Here is a 10,547-nt window from a genome sequence, read left to right on the forward strand (position 1 = left end):
GACATCTCTAACATTCTGATAAGGATCCCTTATATGGCGCACTGCAAGCAACGTGATCAAGTTCGAGCTGTAGCATTCAAGGAGGACCAAGATGCACAACAACCAACTGCCAAGTAATACTTTTTCCCATCCAGCGTCTGGTGGTACCACAATATCTGGAAAAAAGTATGGTTTAGTAATTGATTGAAGTTGATATTAGCCTAAAAAGGATGAATGTTTTGTACTTTAGTTTTCCTATATATATATATATATATATATATATATATATATATATATATATATATATATATATATATATATATATATAAAGCCCAGGTAAGGTTTTAAATAATTTATTTAAAGAATAGTCGTTTGTAGCCTGTGCCATGGTACCTGATATATAAGCAAAAATATTTAAGTTATGAAAATCTTTTTAGTCTTTAGACACTAGATACATGTGTATTCCATTTCATTCAATCAAATAATACTGCAGCGCTGAATGACCTTTGCAGGTCCCAGCGCTTGGGCTATGCCCTAAATTCCATGATCAATCAATCAATCCATCTTCTTATCTACATGTTACATGAAGACACTTCATCATGACATACCGTAGGTGTAATGTTTTTTTATAACATTCCAAGCGACTAGGAAGACAGGAAAAGTATTTTAACAGTAGCTCAAGCAATATTTGGCATTAAAGAAAGTTTGTAAATGCGATCATAATGTTTGAGATTAATTTATTCCATAAAAACACTCAAATTAAATAAGCACAATTGCAGACTGTCAAATATCATCCATGGCATCTTAAGAGAAGGGCTGTCAATTTATTCTGCAATGAGCATTTTACTGAACAATTTGGAAATGGAAGTAGATTATGTTAATTCAGAAGTAACCTTTAACAAGAACTTTGTCTTCAACCAGCAAAGTTTAATGGTATGATTTAACCCTTTAAATACTGTCACCGCTAAATTCTAATGTTACTGCTAAGTTTACTGTTAACCCCTGCAATTTGCGGTCTGGAAATTTGTGGAATCACCTTTTTCGCGTATTTCTGTATGGCACATATCTACACAGAATATTTGCCAATTCGCGGTATTTTCCACCGAGAAATATTCACTAATTACTAATTCATATAATTTTCCTGGTAAATACACTCCTTCTGACAAAACATTTTAAGAGGGTCTTTTTTGTGTTTGAACTATCAAAATGGGCAGGTCTAAGTGCTTTTAGAGGGGTTTTAGGTATTTGCGGATTTTAGCTATTCGCAGCGGTTGTGGTACACATCCCCTACGAATACTGGCGGCTGACTGTAATATTTAATGAAAGAAAATACAATCTGCGACTTATTGAAAGTAATACTCAAGTCTTTTGGTAACTTGAGTGATTGCTGATTTCCCTCCCCCACATTACTCTATTACGATCAGTTTAATGTAAGTCAACTTGAATCACATGAGAAAAATACCTTGTTGCAGGAATGCTTGGATGTACATGGTTGGAGACAGCTTTGACAGGGACAAACCAACATATCGGTCGATGCGCCTGATAGCGACAGAAAAAACAAATATGAGAGTCAATGTCCCAAATGCCGTTGCCCATATCAGTGGTGATAACGGCATGAGGAATCCCCATGGGTCCACCTCTGTGTTGCCTCTCCTTCCAAGAATCTGTCCGTAGTCGACCACCAACGTGTTTGTGTAGTCGATGACTCTCGATCTGACGTACGTTACCCCGAAGGGGCCCAGGGCAAAGTCAACTTGCTAAAGGCATAGGTCAACAGCGCATGATGAAAAGTAATTATTTTCCATGCCGTAACTATAGTATACATAACACATGGAATATGAGGAGCTCTGCTTACTACACAGAGTTTATTTCCATAGACATTGGCAGAAGTATATGCACTGCGAGTTTCTAGGGCATTTTGTAAAAAAAAAAAAAAAAAAAACTTTAGTAAGGAAAAAAAAAAATAACATGACAAGTAAACTGGTCTCACCTTCTTGAGAATCATCCCAATGATTCCGTTCCAAGAACCATTTGGGAAGAGGATGCCCCAGGAACCATCGGAGGGTTGAACCAAGCTGTACCTGCCATACACGCCAGATATGTATGCCTGTATTACCTTTAACTGATAAGTAGTAGGTGAGATACCCTTAATAACCCACTGGTCAACCATATATTGATAATACACCAAAAGCTTAGAATGAATGACTTGTCTCCCATAAAAGCAAAATCCCACTCACGTGAAGTTGATGTTCGTTGCTAATATTCGAAGTAACATTATGACTGGTCCTGAATATAAGAATTCTCTCCCCTGGCCACTTTCTTTGGCCACCTCTTGGATTGATATGTGTGGAGGCAAGTTATTTCCTGCTACGATGATCTTGGCGCCGTCTCTTAGCCTGTTGGCATGGAAAGCTAGCTTCTTGTTACATTAGGGGGGTTTGCGTGCGTATGGAACAATAAAAAATATTTCACATATCAAACAAAATAAAAAGTAAGTATGAAAAGATTGATACTTTGTTAACAAGAGATTGGCTGCATGCTAATTGAAATTCACAAATAGTTACTACGTGGAACTGATTGAAGTCTACAGCGCTGTGATTAGAAAAAAATCGGCATTTCAAAATTGTTTTAGGCACAAGAGATTTCCGAGAGCTTTCGATGAAACAAAAAAAAAAAAAAAAAAACTACGACTGTGAAGAAATGTCGCACCCTTGCTTAATAAAATGTTAAAATGTGGTATAAATGTTCTCGATGCTGAGCGATGTTTTTCTGAATCGTGAAAAATAATGTCTAACATGTTCTCCTTAACCAGAAATTCACTATAGCGTCATGCTTCGTTAGTGAGATATGTTGATGCATACCGCTCCTTTGCAATGCCGTTTTATTGAACTTATTTCCATGCGATAGATATTCTATCCTTTGACAATACCCTCTAAGCTACTTATCTTGTTTGCATTGTTTACCTTATTTTCTATCAAAGTCTCACTTTATATTCTTAATTAATCATACAGTGGATTTCTCCATTATAAGACTTCATCTTATACTGGACAAAATTATTTCCTTATACACCATGAACAATGGCTATAAGGAATGCTTAAAATTCAAGCCAGTCACGAGCTGGAGTAAGCGATTACATGCTAAATTGATATTTTTCTATCCTTCAGCCATTACTTTCGGACCCTTCTGGCCACTGTCATCGGTGATTTGTATGTCTTAGTAACGTTACTGTGACTTAGTACAAAAAATCCAAATGTAATGTATCTATACGCGAGTTCGATTCACGGGCATTCCATTTAGGTGTGAGATACGTGTATTTCTGGTGATAGAAATTCACTCTCGACGTGCTTCGGAAGTCACGTAAAACCGTTGGTCCCGTTGCTGAATAACCACTGGTTCCGTGCAACGTTAAAACACATACACACACATAATGTATCTATAACGTCAGCCTCGGAGGCAGGCATCACTTTCTGTCAACATTTTCCCTTCCTCAGTTTGCACAACACTCGTGCTTCTTTTCCAGGATTCCTTATCTTTATTTTCTACTCCAGTTATCTCTCATAATTTCATGCCTTTTGGCCTGTTACGACTGGCTTTCTTAGGAAGAAACGAAAATGTGCCCTGAATTATAAAAATTAGATAAATTTAGTCATAATCAGTAAAAACTTAGATCCCAAACATGATCATGTTTAAAAACTACAAAATCTCTTAGAAATAGAACAAAATGTCCTTACTTCTTGAATTTGTTTGGGAAGAGTTGTTGGTCCCCGAACACATTTAATCCGGTCGACTCTGTCCAAGACGCAGAGAGAACGACTCGATGACTGTATGGCAAATACAGATAGACACCGCACCTCCGTGAATTCTTCGTCAGCTCCATAACCATGGCATTGGAAACAGAAAGAGATTTCCGGAGGTGGTGAAGTTCATGGAGCGACAAACGAGTCACGATCAGGAGTCTTGTGGGCCAGATGAGGACATTGTTACCAACAGCCCCCTCGACGATGTAGCTTAAGTTTTCTTGGTCGTCACTGATGGCAATCATCGTCATACATCTCGATGATCTACGAACCTTCGTAAGTGAAAAAAGAATTATTTTTTTCTCATACACAATTCAATACATACATAAATTAATTATATAATGCACACACACACTCACATATATATGCCAAATTGTTTAACAAATCCGAGAAATAAGATGTCTAATACAATAAACAGAGGTGAACCTAAGGTGAATAGAAAATTCAGTAATGCCTAGTAAATAAGACCATAGGGTTAAATACGGGTGAAAATAGATTTATTTCTTTGAAATAAATCTATTGACAACATTGTATATATATATATATATATACTTATATATATAGATAGGTTTATATTTATATATATCTATATATATATGTATATATATATATATATATTATATATATATATATATATATATATATATAAAATCTATATATAGTGTGTATGTGTTTGTCTGTGACCGTGTTTTGCATACATTTTACATTAAATGAAAAATACCTTATCAATGGAGGTAAGTGGATCATGTGACCCCGAAGGCACCTCATCTCCACGAGGCACGGCTGACATTTCGAACACTGAAGTACTGGATTCCATGTCGGTGTTCATAATGATCTGAAAAAAGAAAAGACGAAACCTTAATGTTTTCGGTTACAGACGTCGTGTACGATTTAAATTTTATTCTCTTCTTATTTCTTGTCACTGTGGTTTAGTCATTGCTCTGGTTTCCTCATAAGTTTGTGTTCCATATTTGGGCGTGACTATATATATTTTCCGTATAAATAAGATGATGGAAATGAAAAACAAATGCTGCAAGGAATAATGTCTACATTACTCAGAAAAATCGTTTTTAATGACCGTGCAGCATGGGTTATGTATGCTACTGGAAAGGGACTCTCCTTTCAAAAATATTTAGATAGAAATGTGTTTACACGTAAGGATTCTTGGGCAATCACTTCTCGATGACTCTGAAAATCAGTTAACGAGTGTAATAAATCTTCAGCTAGTATTTCAAGAGATGGTAAAAGAAATAAAAATTTTTACCATTCCTTGAAATACTTTTATTATACGTATGGTACATTTTCCCCCTACATTTAAGAGATTCGTGCTCATCACCCAATTATTGTTTTATTTTTATTTCTGTTTTATATGGAAGTATTAATTTGTCTACTATTTTATATTTGTTTGTGATATTTTTCTTGTTTTTCTTTTTTCATATGTGAGTTATCTCTATTTTGTATACCACGCAAGTCAGTCTCTCCACAGTTGTCTGCCATGGTTATTTGTTCATTATATAGATATATGATAATAATAATATTGTAGATGCAGCACAACTAATAATTTCATTGTTTATTGGTAGTATAACCCATCCACTAAATCTCTGGATGTATACACCACACTGTGAGTGAGGATATTATTTATGAAGGAAACGTAACAATAAATCTGGGTTGGCCTGTGGCTTTATAGGCCACGTCTCGATTTTAGTTCACGATAAGCCAGATCGTGAACTTTTAGACTGGCATTTGTGGATGACATCTTTCATCGAGTATTTTTTTTTATGTTCATGAACGCAGTAAAAACCAGTTACTATTGTCTGTTTTTTTCTTAAATAGACAGCGTACCCTGAAAAGACATGGTACGATTCAGTACAAGGGATCTTTCCTTACCCAGTGAAGAGAATCGGAATGTGTCGTCCCATCTGTGACATAAACGAAGGAACATCCCGGAACCCAGGACTCTTGAAGCACAGCCAATGTCGCAAATCGAGATTCCCATAGAGTATCTGGTTCTCCTGAAATGCAAGATCATTAAAATGACTAGTCCTGTGTTAAATGAACATGCATGAAAGTAAATCACAATGAAAACAATTATACTGATCATAAGAAGTTAGACTTTTGTTCCTTGGACTTAGGCCAAGAATTTGCTTTAGCAAAGAGAAAAATGGTGCAACTGCAAGGAATGCACACGGTTTAAGAAATGGCGAGATTAGGTAAAAAATTTTGAGGGAGAGAGAGAGAGAGAGAGAGAGAGAAAGCAAGTGTTGTACTGAGGCACATTCTTAATAACCACGGACGGGGTTTGACTTCCACATTGCAAATTCCTGAGATATATGCTAGTCTTGCACCACCCTGTTATTTATTTATTTTTTTTTGCCATGCCCCTAGTTTAGGTTAGGTTACATTACCTCTGTAGTAATTTGCGTGTGGAAAACATAAGATATGGCGTCCCGCATTTTTCAGGGAAAGGTCTCATTACTCGGTTACATATCTGAAAAATGCTTCCTCGTCAGTGTTTACTTACTTGGTAGGCCGAATCGGTGAGAGCAAACAATATGCGAGGGACAGAAAAGTACCGTCACTACTGCTACAGATAAGCCTAGATGAAATCTCTTTAGCAGAGCCATTGCCCAGAATTCCTCAGCAGCACTGTAAAAAGATCACTTTGATAGTGAATCTGTTAATTTCATACTATCTAGTGTAATTTTAAGGTGTAAGCAAACTCATTACTACAGAAGTAACACACAAGAAACTCATGACAAATATTATATCTTATCCGTAACTTCACCATTAAGCTGCTTCCCCTCCCTAGAAGGGGCTTCGTCGCTCCAGAGAAAAAGACAGCACGACGACCACTTCCACATTCATACATTAAATGCTAAATATCTGATGAATGCGGTGCAAGGAACTTCCACAACATTAGCACTTCATACACTTATACAGAAAACCCACGTTAAAAGTGCCCAAATACTAGTATACCCTTCGTGGATTTTACCTGTGCTTTGCGTGTACCTTGTGATTCTTGGATATTAAGAACTTTATATCCAATATCTACCCACTATCGATCCAGCACTTTTTAATCTTACCTTTTCTGGATTATTTATTTATTCCTTTTCTTATATTTCTCTCACACCACTTTGGTCTTGCTTTCCTTCCTCTTAACTTTTGTTCCTCGTTGAACCAGTGGGTTACGTGCTTGCCTACAGATTTGGTAGCCCAAGTTCGTTTCCCCACTCTGCTAGCACGGAATCAGAGGAATTTATTTCTGGTGGTTAGAAATTCATTTCTCTGTATAATGTGGCTCGGATTCCACAATAAGCTGCAGGTCTTGCAAGTAACCAATTGGATCCTAGCCACATAAAAATATCCAATCCTTCAGGTCAGTCTTAGGAGAGGTGTTAAGCAGCTCAGTGGTCTGGTTAAACTAAGGTATACTTAACTTTGAGCAAACGTTCTCAAGACATTGATCTGTTCTTCAAATACGCGAGCTATTTTATCACTTAGCGTATTTTCCCATTTCTCACACATCTACCATATATGCTGTACTACTCAAGCAATTTCTGTGCAATTTAACTTTTTTTTTTTAATTAATATACTTGCACCACTTTCTATCAACGCTCTTTTTGCAAAGTTTTTCAACGTGCCTCGTTGGTTTCCCACAGTGTCCCCTCATTATTTCCATTCAGTGCTTCTGTCTTCTCTCATCACTCCATCCATAAAAATATTGAACTATGGAGATAAACACGTGTTAGCATTGGGTCCACTTTTCACCTTTTCTCACCAAACCAGTCAATCTCCGCCTAGACATTCGAATGCTTATTTCACTTCCATTATAAATATAAACTTATATTTGCTCTCAGTGCCTACCTTCTGAACCATATATTTTCAACAACTCCATCTTACCTATATATATATATGAGAGTGTTATAAGCTTTTTCTTGATCTATTCATGCTACTTCCAAACTTCTTACATTCTTCTTTCATAAATACGTGTTCAGAAAACGATCTTCCTTAACTAGACCCACAATAATCTTAACCTATCAATCCTCCTATCATCAGTCATAAAGTCTTTATCAAAATCCCACCGTACACAGTCTCCTATATACTAAGCAGTGGTATACTAATAAAATTCATACAGTCACCGTTATCCTCTTTACCTATAGTAATTCAGCTATTATGTCACAAAGTCCTTTGCAATCCCATCAACTCCCATCCGCGTCAGTCACTTCCACAAGCATTCTCAAACTTCCTACTAACCGTTTCCATTCTTGTGTCATTCAGCTCTAACTGTATTATATACCCTCCACACTCAACATCTGCGAAATGCTAACTACGTCAAGTCAGGACTGCATTCTACAATTTGTTTTTTATTACCATTCAACAATTACCTTCTTGCTGAACAGGTTTTTATTCTTTACAATTTTTATGAACCATTTCCCCTTTGGTTTTATCTATTGCTGTATATCTCTCTCACAATTTCCATAAGCTACCACAGTATGTGATTGTTTCTTTATGGTTATGTAAGTGTTCCCAAAATTATTTTCATCGACTTCATTGACCTTTCATTCTCCCATCCAATGAATTTCTGTTTGTATTATCTTTTTTACCTTCCTATATCCACAAACACTTCCCACTTCCCATAACCAATCATGAATTTTCGCCAACTCCTCATTTACTTCTTCCAGGTGTGTGTCATTAACCTCATTTCATCCATTTTCTCCTATGCTCTTCACACTTCATATTAAATTCACCTGTCTTAATTGCATAGGCAGCCATATTTTCAACACATCCTCTCCAACCCGAAGATGTATGTCTTAATTTTCACTGCAATGAGATAATGATCAGATACACCTCCATCTTATTACCGTTACTTCCAACTTTCTAAGTTGTACTAAGAAGTGATCTAGCAAACTTTCTCCATAGTATTTTTCTCTTTCCTAAGCATAACTATGACGTCGTTCTTTGGAGACAATATATTTTTCAAATATTCAAGATTCAAAAAATTTCCACGACTTGCTCTATCCTGCTCTACCCTTGAAACTCCAAATCTGTCACCAACACCATCTTTTTGTCTGTCACTTACCTTAACCTTTGAATCAACTAAAACAAACACATTTTCATATTTCCTGAACAAAATGAGGAATATGTCACTCTTCCAGAAGGTATTCTTTCACTTTCAATCCATTCCATTGCTGAGCCTGATACAATCACTGTTTCAACTTTTCTCTCCATCCTCATTCAATAATACCCATAAAATCCTCAGTCATTCAGATACTATAAGCACTACCACTCCCATTGTAAGTAAATTGCAATATATTGCAATATTGCACTCATACTTATAATTAACGACTGAAAGCATTTCTATAAATCTAGTTTGAAGGAAAATTCTACTTTGACCTTAGTGTCTTTAACCCTAGCCTATTTTTCATCCATTTTCTCCTAATATGCTCTCCTCACTTCCTCTTAATCAAACTCAGATCTTTTGTTCACACATACACACTCATATATATACATATGTATATAAAATATCTACATATGTATGTATATACTTCTATAATACACTGTATAGATGTACATATATGAATAATATAAAAGGATTTATGTAATATATATATTATTATATATATAGATATGTATATATATATATATATAATATATAATATATATATATACACACACATACATATATATTTAATGTCTGAGCGTATGTATACATGATATCACTGGTATGTGTATCAGTTCAAATTTATTAAGAGGGTGATGCTGTTGCCCTGTAAGTTGTCCTACTATTTTCACCACTTCATGGTAGTGCAGCAGTTTAGAAGAAGAATTCAGTTTGTGATACAAGCATGAAATTTGGCACAAATGCTCATTTTAACCCCCTCTTGAAAAATTTGGTTGTCAGCGAAAATTTTTATTTGCCCGCAACTTTTCAAGATGGCCGCTGGTTGTTTCAATTTCTGACACTTGAGTAAATCAATGTTGAAATAAATACTTCAGTCATTGTTCAGATAATGTCGTCCTGGGTTGAAGAGTTAATATTAGAGATATCACCAGAGCTCCTACTACTATACAACCATTTTGCTAAAGATGGTGCACAAAATGGCTTCCATGAATCATTTTGCTTGATAACTCTACAAGAAAGAGACATGAATTTTTTCTATGCCTACGTTTATGAGTCCAGAGAATCTGGTTTTAGTATTTCTATTGGGGTATTATCAAGGTTACATCTTGGAAAGGTACCCCCATAATGCTGCTGAAAAGTATACAAGCACAAGACTGTAATGGAGTATGATGACACACAGTATCTTAAGCTTGTTCGAGCCTGAAATGAACACAAGATTTTAAAGATACGTGGTGTCACCCGTTAGTGTGACGAAATTCCCGTTCTGATGTATCCCACATTTGCAGCTACACATAGCTGTGCATGTAAACCCAAGCATGTTGCATTTGCCTGCCACGGCTAGTAGCCACGTTTTGTAAGCTGTTCACAACTTTTTGTAGTGGGGAGTTTGCTGTCCAGAAGACTTTCCAGTCTTCACCAATCGTTTCTCTTTTCCCAACCCCAGTCAGCTGGACTCTGTGCTTCTGGCTGGCATAGAATTGCCTGGCCCCATACACAACCTGATGGATATGCTGTACATTTAATGTGTTGAAGCAGAGCTGCTCTGGTTGGAGGGATGACTTCATATGGTCTCTGCTTTCTGGCAAACAAGTCAAGTCTGGCCTCATCCATATTGTTCATAGTACTATAGTAGGTTCACATCAACCATG

General features: G+C 36.3%; 1 long non-coding RNA gene across 1 annotated transcript in view; it reads left to right on the plus strand.

The window, feature by feature from the left end:
- Positions 1–10,547, plus strand: part of LOC135213004 (uncharacterized) — a 90,521-nt gene that overhangs the window by 78,429 nt on the left and 1,545 nt on the right. The gene's annotated exons all lie outside the window — the stretch shown is intronic.

Source organism: Macrobrachium nipponense, chromosome 19 (genome assembly GCF_015104395.2).
Source record: "Macrobrachium nipponense isolate FS-2020 chromosome 19, ASM1510439v2, whole genome shotgun sequence".
Classification (NCBI taxonomy): Eukaryota; Metazoa; Arthropoda; class Malacostraca; order Decapoda; family Palaemonidae; genus Macrobrachium; species Macrobrachium nipponense.